We start from the raw sequence: 19,394 nt of genomic DNA, 5'->3' as shown, positions 1-19,394 counted from the left end.
AAGGTGCCTTCTTTATTAAGGAATGATATCTACCGAGTTTGAATATTCAAGGGATTATAAAACATCTCTTAAAGTTAATTCAACGACATATTCTTCCTATTCACGGTTCCTACACTATTTTGAAAGCGAGTTTGAACCATAGCACTGAAACAAAAAACCCTTTTACATCTCAGTTTATCTAGGTATTGTTAAACTAATAAAAGTACCATAAAGATCTAATTTTTTTTAGAGATGTACCAAATATTTTTTACAATAAATATTATGTTTATCTAACTTAACTTATACTTAGCATAACAATCCCTTCCGACTAAAAGGTTTATTAAACCTTATAGACGATGTTTCTAAATAGCATAGAGTACTGCTTAAACAATTTTATTAGACATGTAAAAGCACTACCATAATGCAGAAGAAATATATATTAACAATAGTTTTTAGCACTATAAAGTTAATTTTTTCATATAGATTCAAATGAAAAAGCATAATAAAGAGCAGTGTAAGGTAATGATATTTATTTGGAAACCTAGCAACATACACGTACCGTTGCGAAAAAGGTAACTAGTTCCAGTTATCAGGAATATTACATTTAAGTTAACTAAAAAGTTACTTTTCTCTTTGCGTTAATTTCTTTGTTTCTAGTTCAAAGAAACTAGGATGATAATTTATAACATCCTAATTAAAAAAAAGCTAGGTATTTTTTGTAGTAAATAAAAAAATAGACAATATGTTTCTGCAAGAAAAAATTATGTACAATAAAATTCAAATTAATTCATACATATGCCACTCAGAATATCTTGCCAGTGAAATCATATTCTAAACGGTTTTTGTTTTTCCGCAATATTTAGCAGGATCACCGGAATTACTTTTTTGTCGTTGGTTTAATTATCATCCTTAATTGAAAAAAACCAGATGAAATAGGATTTTGTAAAAGACGAGTATGTAAAAAATGAGAAGGTATTGATGTGAGGCAAAAAATCTCCTTTGGAGATTCATTTAAAGGTCGACGTCTTGAGGCTCTTTGAGTAAGCAAAAATATTTTTTAAGTCGGTGTCTGCCTGTTGGCCGTCCTCGTTGTTTCTTCGTCTGCATAACGGATAACTTTGAAAGGCTACTCGGATTGTATTGTACCGTAGCATAATTTTTAACGGTGTCAAAAGAACGAAAGAATTCTTTAGCCATCTATTTTGGAAAAAGATTCGAAAAGTTTGAGCATTTTTGTATTAAATTTTGAAATCAATTTTTTCGAAAGTTTAAAAATTCTATGCACAGTTGTTCATACTACACCAAAATTAGACAATTTACCGATACGACTTTCTTCGATAGGAAGAAAATTGTCGAGTTATAGCATTTTTAATATAAAAAAAAACATAATTACAATTTTAAACCAACAAACATACGCAATGAAAAAGGGTCTAGATGAAAAATATTAATCTTTTTTTAAACACTTCCGCTTCCTTATAACAGCTCTTTATATTTTTAAAGAAAAAAAAAACAATATTAAAAATGAAAAAATACAATTTTTGGACAACTGTTTTAAGGTAATAATAATAATAGTAGTAGCTCTAAGGTAGCATCCAGAGGTGAGTGTTGTCACATCCAACGCTCTTGTCCGCTCGTAATTGTATACCTACAACATCATCGCAGGAGGTTTCAAGCATCGTATTAAATTATTTGAATTAACGTATAACATTCTAATCTCATCATCGTCCGTGGCTATGATGCATAACCGGGTTCACCCGAGTAAAAGTTTAATAAAACATAAATAATTATGAAGGTGTTCCCGAAGATCTTCCCCCTGCCGAAGGTGTTCTGCATTGATGTCGCGGTAGGGTTTGAGCTTTCCTCTCATGACTTTGACGGCTATGTTGGTGGTAACATTGTTACTGACAGAGTTTCCCATCCCAAATAGACTAATAACGAAGAGCAGAGGGTCTAGGTAGAACAACAAAACCCATAAATGAAAAATGGAGAGTATATTAAAGAATTTGAAAGGCCTGTCGCTTCCCGAGAATCGTTGGGGCGCCCCTGGAGCCACAGCTCGAGGTAATGAAATGCGGGACGGTGGCGATGTTGAGCTGCGAAATGGTCAAGCATATATCACTAATCCAACAGCTGGCCAACAAGAACATCTGTGAAGAACGGTAAGCAGTGGAACATCCAATGTGCCTGATGAGGATGATTTGGCTCGCGTTGGCTATTTGCAGCCAACCACCTCGATAGAAATACCTCATATCCTCATATAAAAAAAGTCGCACTAAGAGATCTTTTCTCGAAGTTGAAGGACATCAGGACTAATCCCCATGTCAAACGGTAAAACATGAGGCAGAAGCAGATGTTCTGCGACAAAAAAAGTGACGAAAATGGACATACTATATGAACAGAAATGTTATGCGCCTTTATTTTTTGTAGAGAAATGTGGTCAAAGTGTGAAAAGAGAACATCATAGACTCTTCTTACTTAAATACCCAGAACTAGCCACAAAAATAAATCAGTAGGATCTGGCAGATAAAAAATGCTCAAAATCTGTAAAGAGACTGCTTTCGGCTGTTGAAATAGCTGCCATTAAAATGAAAGTGGAACAGCAGCTTCCTATTGATAAACTCGCCTTGGAAGATGTGGACAACGAAGACTTGATTGATGCTGAAAGCATAGGTGCTAGGGATAATAAACACTGTGTACCAGATCCATTAGAAGCACATTCGGTTATTATTAACGATGATGTGGATAGGGAAAACCCAGAAAAACTACATCACCTTGAAAGGAACTTTGGTCATGCTTCACTAGAGGTCAGATATGTAGATCCAACACTAAGACATTCTATGCCCCAAAGGAACATCAGAAATTATCTGCGTGTACTGATAGCACATTTTGACAGCAAGGTTCCACCTACGTATTTGAACGTTACACAAACTGCGTTCGAGGTACAAACTCTTGTATACTGTGCAGCTTTGGCAGCCATTAGAACGTTGGGCCTGAAAACTAGGCCTGTGAATACAGTTTTCGTCCCAGAAAGGGATCAAGATTCAACATGGAAGATCAGGTTGGATGTGGATGTCAGCAACGCAAGGTGCAAATTGAGTCGATTAACTCAATATAAAAAAGAAAATAGATTCGGAAAGTTGATAAACCATGTTACTAAAATCATCCACCATCAGCAAAACGAGACATTAACTCAAGCATTCTTGGATGAAATTTTGGACTCTTAACGACATAGACTTGATGTTCTTACTGCCAGACTGCGTCGGTACAAGAAAAGTAGTGAACGAAGGCAACAAAGTCAAAACTTTCAGACAGATGAAAGAAGGTTCTATAGTTAACTGAGAGTAAAGCCAAATAAACAGCAAGGCACCAAAGTCCCTGAATTGGAAGATATGACTAACTATTGGTTGGGTCTTTGGGGAAAAATAAACTGATGCAATTTGAATACTGCGTCGTTTAAACTGGAGGAAGCAAGGGCAAGCAATATCCCTGAAATGCAACTGACAAACATCACAGCTTTAGATGTTTCAGCGGTTTTGAAAAGGGCAAGTAATTGGAAAGCTCCATGTCCGGACTTATTGCACAACCTTTGGTACAAGTACCTGGCTAGTGTGCATCTTGCGTTGGCAAGGTGTCTTCAGAAGATCATTGAACACCCAGATCTGATCCCAGGCTTTATGCTTCAGGGTACTACGAATATGTTACCAAAAAAACTAAAGGCTCAAAATCCATCTGAATTTCGATCGACAGCCTGTCCACCAACAATTTATAAATGTCTTAAAGCTATCATTGCAGATAAGGTGTATTCTTATTGCGACGGTAATGACATTCTTGCAGAAGAACATAAAGGATGTTGTATAAACTCGTGAGGCTGTAAAGATCTAGTCACTATAGACGCTCTTGCCATGACTCAAGCTCATACGCATCGAAAAAAATTACACATGGCGTACATTGAGTACAAGCAAGCTTTTCCTTGCATGTCACATGACTATTTGCTTGAAGTCTTGAATCTTTACAAAATCTGCCCAGGCATTATTGACTTTCTAAGCCATGCGATGAGGCTCCGGAATACAAAAATCAAGTATATTGATCGTGGACAACCAAGGATAACTCGATTAATACGCTTTACGACAGGTATATTTTAAGGAGGCTCCTTCAGCACACGATGGTTCTATTAAGCGTTGAATACATTGAGCAAAACACTGAATTGTCATTGCGATACAGGGCAAGGTTGTCACCACCAGGAATTATCGCAAACTCGTGTTACATCAAGACGTAATTAGCCGGTGCCGATTATGTGGAGATACCAACGAATCCATCTGGCACATTATTGATGGCTGTCGCGCAATGGCTCAGCGAGAATATACACATAGGCATAATGATCTTAATAGAATAGATGCCTTTCTATAGATATACTCCAATTCCCGTTTTAGAAAGCGAAGATTATCATCGGCACTGCTTTTCCGCTTAACGGAAATTTGTAGTCAACCTATGCAACCAAGATCGACAAGTATAACGAGTTAAGGCATGAAGTAAAAACCATATGGAGGAATGTGAATTATGCATCTATTCGTCCTATTGTGATTTCATCTACAGGCAATGTGCACGCAAGATGCACTAAATATCCTAAACATTTATGAGTCAGTAGGTTATTGGCTGCAGCTCAGAAGCCAGTTTTATTAAACACCTTTCGCATTGTGAGAAACTTTCTTGATCATCAGTAAACGAACGACTAAAAACCCGTGGAGTGGCAAATAGTAGCTCTAGGAAAGAATCCAGAGGTGAATGTTGTCACTTTCAACGCTCGTGGCCGTTCGTAATTGTATACCTACAACATCATCGCAGGAAGTTTTAAGCATCGTATTAAAATATTTCAATTACCTTATAACATTCTAATCTGATCAGTCCCTTGAATTAGCCCGTAGCTGGGATGTATAACCGGGTTCACTCGAGTGAAGGTTTAATAAAACATAATAAACTTGTTCCCCCAAAGAGCAGTTACAACATTTTTCATTGATCATTTTTTGGATTGGGTACGTAATTTTTGTTTTAATCGTGAAAAATAACATTAAAAGTGAAGAATTACATTTGTGCAAAAACGACACAAAAAAGGATTATAAATATGTCAGAAAAAATTTTAAAAGCATAAATTTTTGAAAGAGAAAGCAAGGCACAATTATATTTTATCGGACAAAATTCCTCATTTAAATTATATAAAAAATTTTGCTTAGAATCACTTCACGTTTTAATGCGTATTCTTAATTTAAATCATGAAAAACGACTTTGAAAATAAGCAAATAAAATTTAAAGAAAAACGACACAACAAAATCCCCTTTTTTCAAATTTCGACGTTTTGAGAACCTCTAAATAAAAAGACAGGTTTTTATTTATGTTTCTAGCTGTTTTTCTCTCTGTATGCGCGTGTCTATATCTATATGCATGTCTCTCTGTGAACATGATCACTTTCCAAATAAGTTATCAATTAGATTGGCCTTTGGTACACTTGTTCAGTGTCAAAAACTGAAGGTCATGTTTGTTAACCACCCATTTTGACTGAAAAGATGCAAAGTACATTTTAATGTTATCTTAGAATAAAATTTAATGCAAAATAAGGGACAAATATTCAAGTAGTAATTAAATATAAAATATGTCCTTTATTTTGTATTATCTGAATAAGCAGCATCAGATCGAGGTACAGACATTATTCTAATATTCATAAATTTGATATAATAGAATTAAACATAATGTAGAAAATTTCGCATTTTGAAAAAATTGAGTTAGAAGCACGAGATACCCGATGAGAATATATTCGTTAAAGCCGAAGGAATTTTATTAAAAGAGAATGCACTGCCACTAAACTGCAGATTTCGATGCTTTCATCTGTTATTTTAACAGATGAAAGCCCGGCGCGCGATGAGAATCAGCCTGCACATGGGCAGATTTTTATCACAAAAGCATCAGAATCTTTCGCATTTTCAATGAAGTTATGATGAAACAAGGTGAAAAATAATCCTTATTCATGGTTGCATAATGCAGATGTGCCCTTGATTTCGCTATTTTAAACACTCATTGCAAATAAAAATTAGTGAAACAAAAATTTTATTATGCTATATATTTAACATTTAAAATACTCCATTTGACATATTTTTCCAGTTTGAACATGTAACAAGAATAAAAAAATATCTGGAATTCATATTTAAAATATTTTCCACTGTGATACTCCCTCGTGGATAAAATATTTGGTTGGTAAATATTTATCAACATTCATATACTACTATTGTGAAAAGTCAGTTGTTTCAGTAGATTATTCACTAAAATTTTTTTAACACAATAAGTTTCAGTGTATACGAGTATGAGAATCCTTTCATATATATATAAGCATTTATTTTTTTATTTTTTGAGTGGCTATTTGTAGTGGAAGAGAATCTGTGAGTTATTTTTTTTTTACTTTTGTGGTATTAAAAGTGTCACATTTTGTTTGTGATTGTCTTATACTTTTTAATTCATGCAGGAATTCTTTTTAATTAATAACGAAATTTCAAGGCAAACGAAATACATAATTCCAACTCACTATTCAGGATAATGAAAGTATCATTATTCTGTTAGAAGAATAAACGTCGGAATCTTAGCATAAAACAATTTTTTTCATCCTATGAAATGCGTGTTAATAAGGTTCAAAGACTGACAAAAAATTTGTTTAAACAGTAATTTGTTCAATATGAATTTAAATAGTTAAAATAGTTTTAAATAGTTATAGTTTCAAATAGTTTTTAATGAGAAGCATATTGCAACCAATATCCATGTACACTCGAATCTCGATTCTGTGCCTTCCTATGAATTGCCAGCCTAATGCTTGCACTCCCCCTCCTCCAACGCTAAACGCCCTTTGAGAGATAGTCCACAATGAGAAGTTTGACCTGAGAGGTTTGACCGGCGACGTTCGAACGTATATGCATATATGACGGCATACGCAAGTTGTTGCCAACTGCCCGAGCAATGTTGCCGTTTGGCATTTTCATTTTCTCTCTACGATTATTGGTCACAACGTTTGTATGACGTCAAATACGCATATACGTTTGAACTACGACACTTACGACTCTCATTGTGGATCCCCCTGAGAGCCTATTCGCTTAAATAGCAAGTGCCGTATACTGAGTGTGATGATGAAAATACGCTCCGATTTCTCTTTGTACTAGACCCGAGGTTCAAAAAGCATCGGTATTTAAGTGTATTCAAATTGATCTTAAGCTGATAATTCACTCGAGTTGTGATAACAAATCAGTTTAGTTGAAAATTGAGCTGCCGAATCGAATAAGGGCACATAAACTTATTTCGCCGGGAGTGGGAACACCCATCTGTTTTTCATTTCAACTTGTGCTCATTCAGTCAGTTATGAGGATTTTTCTATTCAGCTTCGAATGATAGAGCAAAAGGGATTCTAAAATTTATTTAAAATACATTGTTTTTCATTTTTTCTGATGCGTGGTGTTTATCGGACTTTTCTAGCAGCAAGCATTTGTGGAAAATGTTAGCCCAATCAAATCTATATTTAAAAACACTATCAACGTCTTAAGTTTACATCTTTGATATTACTTAGATATTACCTGATTAATTTATTAGTTCTTATTTTGGCGACGGTGAACTGTATTATGAATCGGATCTTAGACTCTCATACCTTGCTGCTATCGACTTGAGACGTCAATGATTTCTTGAATACTAAATTGGACTACAATTTACCAGAGAATTTATACGTATTGTTTTTACAAATTTCCTCGCTCGAAGGTTTTTGTTGCACAAAATTCGCTCGATCAACGAAATGCTGGATGTTAGAGAAGTCCGATAAGCGTCACGCATCAGAAATAACTTAAGAACCATTTTAAAAAGAAATTTTCGAGTTCCTTTTGCTCTGTAATTCGTAAGACATTTCAAACTACATTCGCTAAAGATTTTATTGGAAAATCCTCAAAATTGATTAAAGGAGTACGAGTTGAAGTAAAATGCATTCAATACAATTTGCATGTAATACATTTTAGGATTGACAGGAAGAAAAATTTTCTAATCAAATATTAATTGTTTGAAACACTATAAATTAGTCTTAAAATACGTTAAAGCTTTGATTTTACCATATAATAATCATTCATGCTGAAAAAGTTGTTCAAAAGTCGTTTTAACATCGAGGGGCAGTGCTCCTCAGAAATCGCACAGGGAGAAGCTAAGTATTGATTTGCCCCCCTATGAAATCCAATGATTACAATCTACTGATCGTTTAAATTTTTCCAAAAATCTACATGAAATCTTTGTAAAATAGTTGATGCCTTCATGAAATTTCCTTATATATATCTTTAGGAAATCGTTGGAATATTTGTCGAGTATTCCAAATATTTTTGAAATATTTGGAAATATTTCTGAAATTTTTAAAATCTTTTAGAAATCACTGGAGCCTGAGAATTCTTTTAAATATATCCGGAATCATTGAAAACTATTCAACATATTTTGTAAATATTCGGTGATATCTTTTAAATGTTCGAGGCCTTGGGAAAATCATTGAAATTTTTTAATTTATCCGAATTTGTTCCGAAGCATTTACAATCTTTTGTGATAACTTTGGAAAAATATTGAAATCTTTGTAAAATCATTAAAATTTTGTGCGAAATCTTTTAAATATTTCATAAATATTTTATACATGATTAAAATCTTTGGAAAGTCTTTGAAGACGAATTTCGGGATATTTTTGTTCTGTGAAAAAAATGGAAATGTGAGAAAGAAAGGTTTATTAAAGAAAGAAAGAAAGAAGAAAAACATGATTGCTTATTTATGTAATCGTTGTAGAATGTAAAAATCATAGATTAAACTTGTATTTTTTAATTAAATTTTCAACCAAGAATAGTTTAAATTTAAAAATATAAAGCATCAATTTTGAACAAAAAACGAACTTTCAATAAAAAGATTTCTTTCTAATTATAAGAAATTTAGTTTAATAGAAAATTTCATGATAATTATTTGATGAAATCATTAAATGCAAAAATGGCTAGTGTGGGCAAAGGGGTTATAGCGTCGTTTTCACTATCGGGGGGAAAACGTACTCAATAGCGGGAGTTCGCAGTACTAAATTTTGCAGTACCACGACTGGAGTGTATCTGTTCTTAACTTTTTGTGAATTGAAGTTTAGTCATTTCTTAAGGAATTTTTAGCAAATAATTTCAACCCTCATTCCGACTGACTTACTACCACTCTGTATGGGTTGCAATTAGAGGTTAACGCATCACCAAAAGTAATTTGATGACTGAGAATACTCTTTTGCTAAAGCTCCTTTATCTCTAACGAACATATTCTCATTACGTTTCTGTAGCTCGGCCTAGGTACCTCGATTTATTTATCATACTTAATTAAACACTAGTCTCTTATTTTGCATTAATTTTTATTCTCAGCCATCCTGAGAAATTTATTCTTCGAATTAATTTAAATCATTACAATTCATAATATATAGTACACTAGTATTGAAAATTACGTACTTTCATTATTTTCTTTCTATATTGTAAGGTACTGCTCATGCTATAAGAAAAACCATTTCATTACAGAGAATTTTAATTCAACTTAGTTTGTTTTTCAATAAATTTAATTCGCTTACTTTCAACGTCATTTTTACAATTTAAATTAACCGTAAACATCCTAGCGTTATGTGGTTCTAAGAAAATTTCTATGTATAATTAAGGCGAACAATTTTGTTAAATAAAATGTTATTGTTACTTTTTTCGTATTTAGAAAAATCAATTTTTTTATTTTTAATGTTACAATTTATGACTAAAATAAGAACTGCAAATCCTATCCGAAAATTAATTATAACCAATTTTCAGCTGTTTCTTCAGTAACTGAATTTGGTTTATTTATTTTTTTAGTAACTTGTGTCAATTGTCAAAAATTCATGTTTCGTTTTAAATGGAAAAACACAACGCATTATATCAAACATTCATTAATACAAAATAGAAAAATCATTCTTGCATACTCAATTTTGGTCAATTCCTGTTTTCTTTTATCTTCCATAGTATGACCGCAAAATAGAATTTTTGGTTTTTCGTTATTTTTTGTGCCATCATTTCATTATTGAAGAAAATTAAAAAAAAGTTGTTACGACAATCTTGAAGGATGTATAAAAATTAACGTTTTCTCTTCTGAACTGTTTCTCATGTCGTGCATTATTTGGCTTCAAATTTTTATCTTCGTTCGTTTTTTGAATTTTGTAAATAATGTAACTTTGGTTATCTTTTTATCCAAAAAAATTTGACATTTGACAAAAATTTGGGGTGGGTGGTCAAATTTTACTCAAATCTAATACTTTCTCGGATGAGAATGTAGAAAGACGTTTTTTCCACAAAATTTATACGTTTTCAAAAAAAACAAAAAAATTAACTCTTAACTAAGAAGTTTAACTTTTAACTAGATAATATAATAATTTAATAATTAATATTGAAGCTAAGATTACTTTATTTAAGAAAAAATGGCGAAATTCATCTAAAGAAACGAATTTTAAAGCACATCGTCGAATCCTCAAATAAAGGATGATTAAATTTTCGGAGTGGATTGAATGCTAGGACTAGCAAAAATATTCCTGCCTGTGCAGACACAAAAGTTTTCTGCCAGTACCAGCAATAAATGTTTCTGCTGGTACCGATAATAAATTATATTTTGAGCATACCGAAGGGACTGTCAGACATCATACAGTAAGGTTATTTGATTCGAGAGTTATTGTGATATAGGGGTCAAATCCGTACCTCTTTCTGAAATTTCGTCCAAACAGACGGACACCACTTTGACTGGTCAAATAAATAATGTTGCTTACACCCCTACCCCCTTTCAAACAGCTCTTGGGAGAAGGAAGTCAGTTCTTCGTCCGATGTTAAATTGCATTTGTGATCGAAATCAAAATACAAACATTTCACTCAAATAACGTTTATTTCAATTAACAACATAATTTCATGTTCACAAACCACAGACGGTTAGCACTACGTAAAGTTTCTCAAAAAACTTAAAGATAGCAGTTAAAGTGTAAAGAGCTTAGAAATGAGACTACTCATAAACTAGAAAGTTCACAAAATGTTTAAACAAGGAAAAGTCTCCACTTGTCAAGAATTCAACAGAAACACTTATTTAACACTCAAAATATAAGAAAACTCGTTAAAAGAGCCTCACTCAATTTAAAGAAAACTCTTAATAGAGCTTCACTCGGTTTCAAAAGAAAACTCTGAATAAAGTCTCACTTGTTTGTAGGAAAAACTCTTAGCAGAGCCTCGCGCGGTTAAAAAAAACTCTGAATAGAGCCTGACTTAGTTAAAAGAAAACTTTGAATACAGACTTGTTGATTTTCTCACAGTTTTAGTGGCAACAAACGGACCAAAAAACATTCGTAAAGATTTCTCAAGCGATCGTTCAAGCTCTAGAGCTGGCAAGTAACTGACTCAGATTTTACGATAACGTTTTCGTCATCGCATGGGACAAGGGCTCTTTTGAAAAAAGGTTTTCGTCGAATTCGTGATCTCATTTGGGAATGTCACCAAAGTTTAGACTACTTTTCGCTATAACATAAACAGTCACAGCTCGAAGCGCAGGCTTAGAAAGAGTCGAAAGCATATCGAAGAATCATAACTTGATAGAATATTTCACAGAATATTTCATTCTATTTAAATTTCGACCTTAGTTATTCAGATATTATTTTCAACAAAATGTCTTTCAACAGATAAGAAAGTACAAAATTAAACATCCGGTCACATAAATAATACATAAATAGTAATCAGTAGATGTGTTTTTACACAAAAAGGTAAATTTTATAATAAATAGTTACCTTGTAAATCCGAAATTATAAATTTTCAAACAAAAAAAATATATCATTTTCTACTAGGTAATTAAGCTGTTTACAAAAAAGTTACATTTGCAACCAATAATATTAATTTTGTAAAAAAGAAAAACGTTTGATGATAAAAACAACGATTTTGAAATAAAAAATGTTGTATTTTTTATAAATCTAAAGGAAATATTTTCATTCCCTTAAAAAATTCAAAATAAACAATTTTGACAACTCTAAAAATTACCGGCTCGCATTTGTATTCCAGGTTAATTCTCGTTTATTTCCGGTTTTATTTTTATTCCTGAATGTTTCTTTATTTTCCTGGTTACTCCAGATACCCTTTTGCCAATAAAATTGCCTCATATTGTTAATGTTTTTCCATATTTTTTATAGAAAAAACAAATATTCGTTTCCAGATCCTTTTGTTGGAAGCCGGAATAGAGGAACCAGATGTTGCTCAAGTGCCTGGATTATTTGCATTCACACAGAATAGTAATGATGATTGGGGTTTTAAAACTCAACCGAAAAATACTGCATGTATAACAATTAAAGGTTGCTCATGGCCTCGTAGAAAGTTAAACAATTTGCGCATTTCTATGCAGTTATATTTAATTCGACATTAAATATTCATAATATTAATTATTTACAAAATTATAAATATTTCAAGTTTTTAGTCTAATTCAGGAAATTATTCAAATCAAGGCAGATCAGAGATAGAAGCTTGAGAGTAGGAAGAAAAAAGTTTTCTATGTATTTGTTAATCTAGAGCAATCTTCTTTGATCATATCATCAACTTTTTCTGCAATCGCCATTATCGTTGCGTGCGGATTCACCCTTGTAATATGAGGCCTGATAGATGAGTTAACTACTCTAAGTACTGAATCTTCATTAACCTTCAATCTAGGATTAACTGCGGCGCCAGGATCTTCTTCAGGTCCCATTTTGAAAGTCCCAGTTGGATAAAATCCAGCTAAAGTATTATTTCTTATTAGATACATCCAATAATCATCAGTATTAAAAGTTAAATGATTGCAAGGTGCTAGAGGCCCGTGTGGGGTTGCTGCTCCTCCATCGGGCGCCTCCCCAGGTTGCTGATAGGAAAACGCCTTTCAGATGTCGGTGGTACCGGGGCAATCAAATACCCGTGGCGGACAAAAACCAGCTAGGGGAAGGAACCCGGAAGTAAAACCAATGATAAGTGCGTATGTTAAAAGCAACATACCCCAAGGGAGTAGCAATATCTCAAGGTGGTCAGTACCGGTCCCATGGATTTTGAGGGGAAGACTTAACATACTTGGACAAGAGTGTCTGCGAGGAGCTTGGAGGCCCTTTGGACGTCACGGAGGAGGCGAGCTTCAGGGAGAAACTGAACTGGGATTGTGCTACGAGGGGCAATCTTCTTGTTCTTAACTGTTTGTAAAAGGATAAGGAGGCCCTCAAGGAGCTACAGATGGTAAATGAAAAAATGAAGGCTTTCGGTTGGACGCAGCGGAATATGTTCCACACAATCCGCGATGGTCTGCGTGACGCGAGTCGTCTTATCCAACGACTACATGGTTGAACGAAGCTCTAAGGAGATTATTTCTAAAAGCACAAACGACGGTTAAGCAAGAAGATGAACAAGAAGGTCAATGAAGCGAAGGCAAAAATAGGGCATAGAATGGTTGCCAGTCAGAGAATTCAGACGGAAAAAGATCTGTGAAACTCCCTCGTCTCACTATGGAAAGAGAGTGAGGGAGACCACCCTGAGCCCCGTAGAGGCGAGCGATTCGATGCCAAGGAAGAAGCAGCTGAGAACCTGGGCTGCAGTAACGGCCACTCCCAAAAAGGAGCTGAAAGTAAACTCTAAGTCGCACCTATATTAGGTACGAAGACGTAACAAAAGCAGAGACATGCCCGACGGCAGTTATCTTAAAACTGTCTGAGAGTTTAACATACGCAGAGGTCCTCAGAGACCTTAAGCGAAAAGTGAAACCTGACATCCTTGGCGTTACAATCAAGGGTGTCAAGGAAACCAGAAATGGAGAGGTCCTTGTAGAAGTAGGGCCTGCTACGGATAGCAGATCCAAGCTATCCGCGGCAATTAAAAGTGTGATTGGCGAAGCTGGCAGAGTGAGGGAGCTTGTCCCTCGCCCTTAAGCTGAAGTCTTGGACTGCGACACAACCACGGATGGTGAGGAGGTGGAGGCTACCATCAGAAAATATTTTGGGAGCAGCCTGCTGGCGAAATAAAGGTATGTCTCACTAAAAGGGCCTTCAGAGGTACTCTGAAGGACTTTGTCGAGATTTACGAAGAAATGGCGACGAAGCTAGTACACGCAGGGCATCTGAATAGTCCTGATACAACTGAAGGATGCTGGAGGTGCAGCGCGGAGGGCCACAAGTCAACGGAGTGTGTCAGCACTCTCTTCTGCTTCCTCTTCGCTGCACGAAGTGAGAAGCCCCGGTCTAACCATCTGTCCGGGTCTAGAGGATGCATGTGATTTAGGAAGGCCGCCCCGCTAAGGAAGCCTCGCAGATGACAGAAGTAAATATCTTAGTCCAGTCATGATGTCGAAAGCCGATGAACCCGTTGCGCAACATTATCGCGCATCTGAGGACGATGCGTGCATCACGGTCTTACTGGTTGAAAGAAAGGCGGCGCAGGTCCGAAGCCCAAAATAAAAGAAGAAAAAACCAGCAGAAGTCTATAAAAGGCACAAAAACAGCACCCCCTTAAGTAATGCGAAAGCGGTTCGGGGGCAATAATGCTAAGGAGAAATGGTAGTGTTTTTTAGTGGGTCCTTGGTAGCATCATTATAATGACGAATTTCATGGAATTCGTAGATTTTACGAAATTTTAGTAATTTGTGGAGTTCACGAAATTCAAACAATTCACGGATTTAAATTATTGTGTAAAATTTAAGTAAATTTTGAAATGCATAGGCTGCACAAAATTCCAGGAATTCGTGAGATTCAATGACTCAATAAGATTTATTAAAAATCACGAATCCCGCAAAATCTGCTGATTCCTTGGATTTTGCGAATTACATCAATTTCGTCAATTTCGGGCTTCACATGAATTTCGTCAATACCTTAAGTTCCGTGAATCACGTGCTTACAGTCAATTCCGTAAATTACACGTGATTACAGTCAATTCAGTGAATTCCGTTAAATCAGTCATTTTATTGTGCACAATTTTTGTCTTACAAATGCTCGCATACATGTGTCAAACTTTTACTCTTTATATTATATTTGAAAGAAGAACGTTTTCATAACTCTTCGTTGTCTAATGTTTATGATTCTTTATGGTACTCTTAAGATAACCAGGTTCCCGCTGGGCCTTTAATGCCGAACGTCATCCTGGTGAGTTTTCCCCGGGAATTTTTCACATCGCTTCTTTCCGACTCCGATCGGCAATAAAGGTTTGCTTCCACGCGGGAACCGATACAAGCCTCCGGAAATCTCCGAAGGCAACCGAATGCATCTTCGTGCCAAATTTACATGGCCAAGAGACATTGGGTCCGTTTCATTCTATAGTCAGATTTTCATTATTTCTTCTCAAAAGAACATCTCACTTACAGCTTACCGATTCATCTCGTCGTCTCGAGTCAGCACAACTCCATAAAATGTAAAATTTTGGTGTAAATAGCCCTCTATTCCAAATCATGTAAATACAGTCCACTTATCAAATAAACTTTTTTATATCTTTTATTTTTAATTTGTCTCGATTTTCTTATTCATTTCAAAAATTAGAATTGACACCCAACATTTTGGTCCTTCGAGCCGGATATTTCACATCTCGAACGCTCTGTCGATACAATTGCGTTGATCGTTAAAGTGTAAAATATTGCCTTTGTGGAATAACAACTTTCAATTACTCTGCTATAGTGATTTAAAAACTATTAACAGTGAACTTAGTGACTACTAGTCTTTTCAAAACTAGTATTTGCAAATTTAGTGACTGCGAGTGATTTTAAAACTAGTAGATGTGAAATCAATAACATTTTCAGTGACTTTGTGACTTGTGACATTCATAAAAGTATTTGAAAATACCAATTCTATAAAGGTATATTTAAAGTGCATTTAGATATTTTGAAACATACAACCGCGAGTGATTTCAAAACTCAAGGGCTTTTCACAAAATCCACAGAAGCAAGCCAGCACCGAAATGGAGGAGAATTCCCATCTTTGTCGTGCTGTACCCAGAGAGAGGTAGTTCCAATATTTTACCATCAAGCACTCAGAACCAGGAAGTTTCAGCCTTCCGCACAATCCGTTCCATTAGGAAGTTCCAGCCTTCCACGAATACGTACCAGCGAAGAAAGTTTCAGCCTTCTTTCATGTCTGCCAGTAGGGAGCTTCAGCCTTCTACAATTTGTTCCAGTCGGAAGTCCCAGCCTTCCACAATTCAATATCAGCGAAGGAAGTTTCAGCCTTCTACAATGTGTTGCAGTACAAAGTTTCAGCCTTCGGTACAATCCGTTCCAGCAAAGGAAGTTTCAGCGTTCCACAATCCGTTCTAGCTGAGGAAGTTCTAGCTTTCCACAATCTATTCCAATAGAAAGTTTTAGTCTTTTACCATCAGAAAAAGAAAGTTTTATTCTTCCACACTTATTTCCAGAAGAGAAGATTCTTCATACTACAAATCAATCGTCAAAGTAGTAAGTCGAATTGCTAATAATGCATCACGATATTCCAATTTCCTTGTTTCCGTATTCTTCGGTTACATTATGTTATATGTGTTCAGTACGAATAGAAATTAAGATTAAATTTACAATTTTATTATGACTAAGTCATTGCTCACGGTTTTGGAAAAAGCCACGAGAAAGCATGAAACGTCATTTGACTAATTTTGAAACTTTTTAAACTCAATTTTTATGATTATTTCTTGATTTACACTTGATATTAAAAAGACACAATGATTTCTGAAATATGTTCAGAAATTCAAATTCAAATTAAATCTTTGCCTGACAAAGCAGAAATAACTAAAAAATATCTTCTAAAAATGATCGCGATACCTCTGTGTATTTTTATACAGTTGGCTTTCACTACGTCACAAGATTTCATTCAATTTAAGATTTCAATTTGATACTAAATAATTAGTCAATTAACGGTAAAAATTGAAGGAATTCGCATCCGGCAAAAATTACAGAACTTGCAAGTTCGAGTCAATATATTTTATTCAATTTTATATCATCATTTTCAATTCCATTATACCTCAATTCACAGGACCCCGCACTAAATGTTATAAGTACCGGTTGAAATATCCGTAAAAAAAAACAGTTTTAGAACTATGCGGCGCTAAGCCCTCTAGATCAGTGAATAAAACGAATTACAACAGATTTTGTTACAAAAGCGATGTCAACATAGAAATCACGGTTCAGATCGTGGTCTTTCATATTTTCGCCTACACCGTTGACTCATATAGCCTGCTTTTCAAAACGATCAAACGCTAAGCGCCCAAAATTTTTAATTTGACTAATTCATCACTTTTTTAAAGGCAGAAATGGTACCCAAAGTAACATTAGTAACTAGTGCGTACATTTCGATAATTACATTGTACTGTTCTCAAGAGTGCCGAATGCTAAGCGCTTATGATCAATGAATAGAACGAATTCCAATAGATTTAGTTAAAAAAGCGATGTCAACATAGAAATTACGGTTTAGATCGTGGTCTGTCATATTTTCGCCTACACCGTTCACTCATATAGCGCGCTTCTCAAAACGATCAAATGCTAAGAGCACAAGATTTTAACTTGACTAATTAATCACTTCTTTAAAGGCAGAAATGGTACCCAAAGTAACATTAGTAACTAGTGCGCACATTCCGATAATAACAGTGTGCCCTTCGCAAGAGGGCCGAACGCTTAGCACCCATGATCAGCGAATAGAACCAATCCCAGTAGCTTTTGCGAAATATTAAACTATTTCTGGCTCTTGATTCGGGTTCGCTTGTTCACCTCTATTAGCAGCGTCTAGAATCCTTTGTAGGAAGGAAATTGGTGACGTGCATAACCCAGGAACCATAAAACGCTTGCAATATGTGCGCAAGAGCCAGGAGTTCTGGCCCCTGACTTACATGTGCAGTAATAACCGAGAACCGGTTCGTTATTGTCTGGTCCTATGTCATCGATCTCATTGAACGCTATCCACAGCTGGTACCTTGTCACATTATGGAAACGAGAAAATACTCGTACTCTGATCAAACCAGGTGCATTAAGTCGCGTATCTAGTTGAAACTCCTTATCTTCTTCTCGTTGCAGCTTGTCTTGAACGTAAGATGAGAGCAGGTTTTACCAAGTGACGTCCTTTATTTTTTTAGAATGACGGTCGAAGTACGTGAAAGTTACTGCTCTTCTGGATGTAAGCATAAGTTCCATCGATGATAGCAATAGCTCTGGAAATTTCTGGTTGTGGATTATAAAGTTGATTGGCGTGTCACGTGTCTTTCAATGAATTCCTCTGCTCATCGCATTAAATTAAATGTTAACAGGCACAAATCGCTGCATTAAATACTCTCTTACAGTAGAAAAGGCCATGCTTGCAGCTTGCCGGCTCGAACAATGAAAAATCACTTTCAGAAATTCATCAGAAAGACCTTGACTCATTTTACGAAGGAAAGTTAGCAGATCTTTTTTCCTTACGTATCTGGAACCATGTCCATGTAACTGCGAAATAGGATCACAAAATGCATACAATTCTCTAAATTGTTCCTTTGTTACAGGAGCAATAACTTCAAACACTTCATCAGTGAAACTATCCTCATTATTAAATGCCGCGGCCGCATGAACATATGCTTCGTTACGAAGTTGCTGCAAAAACAGAAGTAACTGCTGTCCCGGAATCCTATACAGTCTATTAATCGTTTGTAGTCCAGGAAGCATAGGTCTAAGAAGAAAAGATGTTCATCCAAATGATTTAAGCATGCTCTTGTTTCTTCTGAAATGAAAATGTCCATGACAATACAAGCGTTAACTCTACATTCAATTGAAAGCCTTGGAGTATTAACCTCAGCATTACAGAACATGCACGTTTGCCTGCCTGTTTGTGTAAGAACATTCAGTCTTAAACAGCCTGGATCACGTTGGAGCTCCTCTATCTCATTGCGAATCGATTGATTGCAATTGAGACATAACCTACTCTCATCGGCGACTTCAAGTGGTGGTCTTCGAAGTCGAAGGCGTTTAAAAATTACAATGTTTTGCCTATCAGGATTATTATTTCCATCAATTCGAGCCATTTGTCCTGGTTGAGATACTCTATCGCACACATAACAATTAACTCGAACTCTGAATGCCATTTTTTAAACCGTAAGAGAAACAAGCTCTTATAGTCTTGAAAGGCAGAGGAATGTATTAATAAAACGAAAGCAAAATTCATAAACAACAAAATAAAACAAATAAACACAAGAAACAAAACACAAAAAGGGAATAAGAAATACAACACAATTAATACAGAAGGGAACAGATAGGAATTATTTTTCCCAAGCTTACCAATAAAATTACTATCCGCTCTCGAGACCCTTCACAAAAGAAATGGCAAGCATACCATCTTCAATGAAAAATATATGTTTAATATACATATATATACATATATA

The sequence above is a fragment of the Belonocnema kinseyi genome, chromosome 10 (assembly GCF_010883055.1).
Source record: "Belonocnema kinseyi isolate 2016_QV_RU_SX_M_011 chromosome 10, B_treatae_v1, whole genome shotgun sequence".
In the NCBI taxonomy this organism is placed as follows: Eukaryota; Metazoa; Arthropoda; class Insecta; order Hymenoptera; family Cynipidae; genus Belonocnema; species Belonocnema kinseyi.
Note: the sequence above shows the minus strand (reverse complement) of the source record.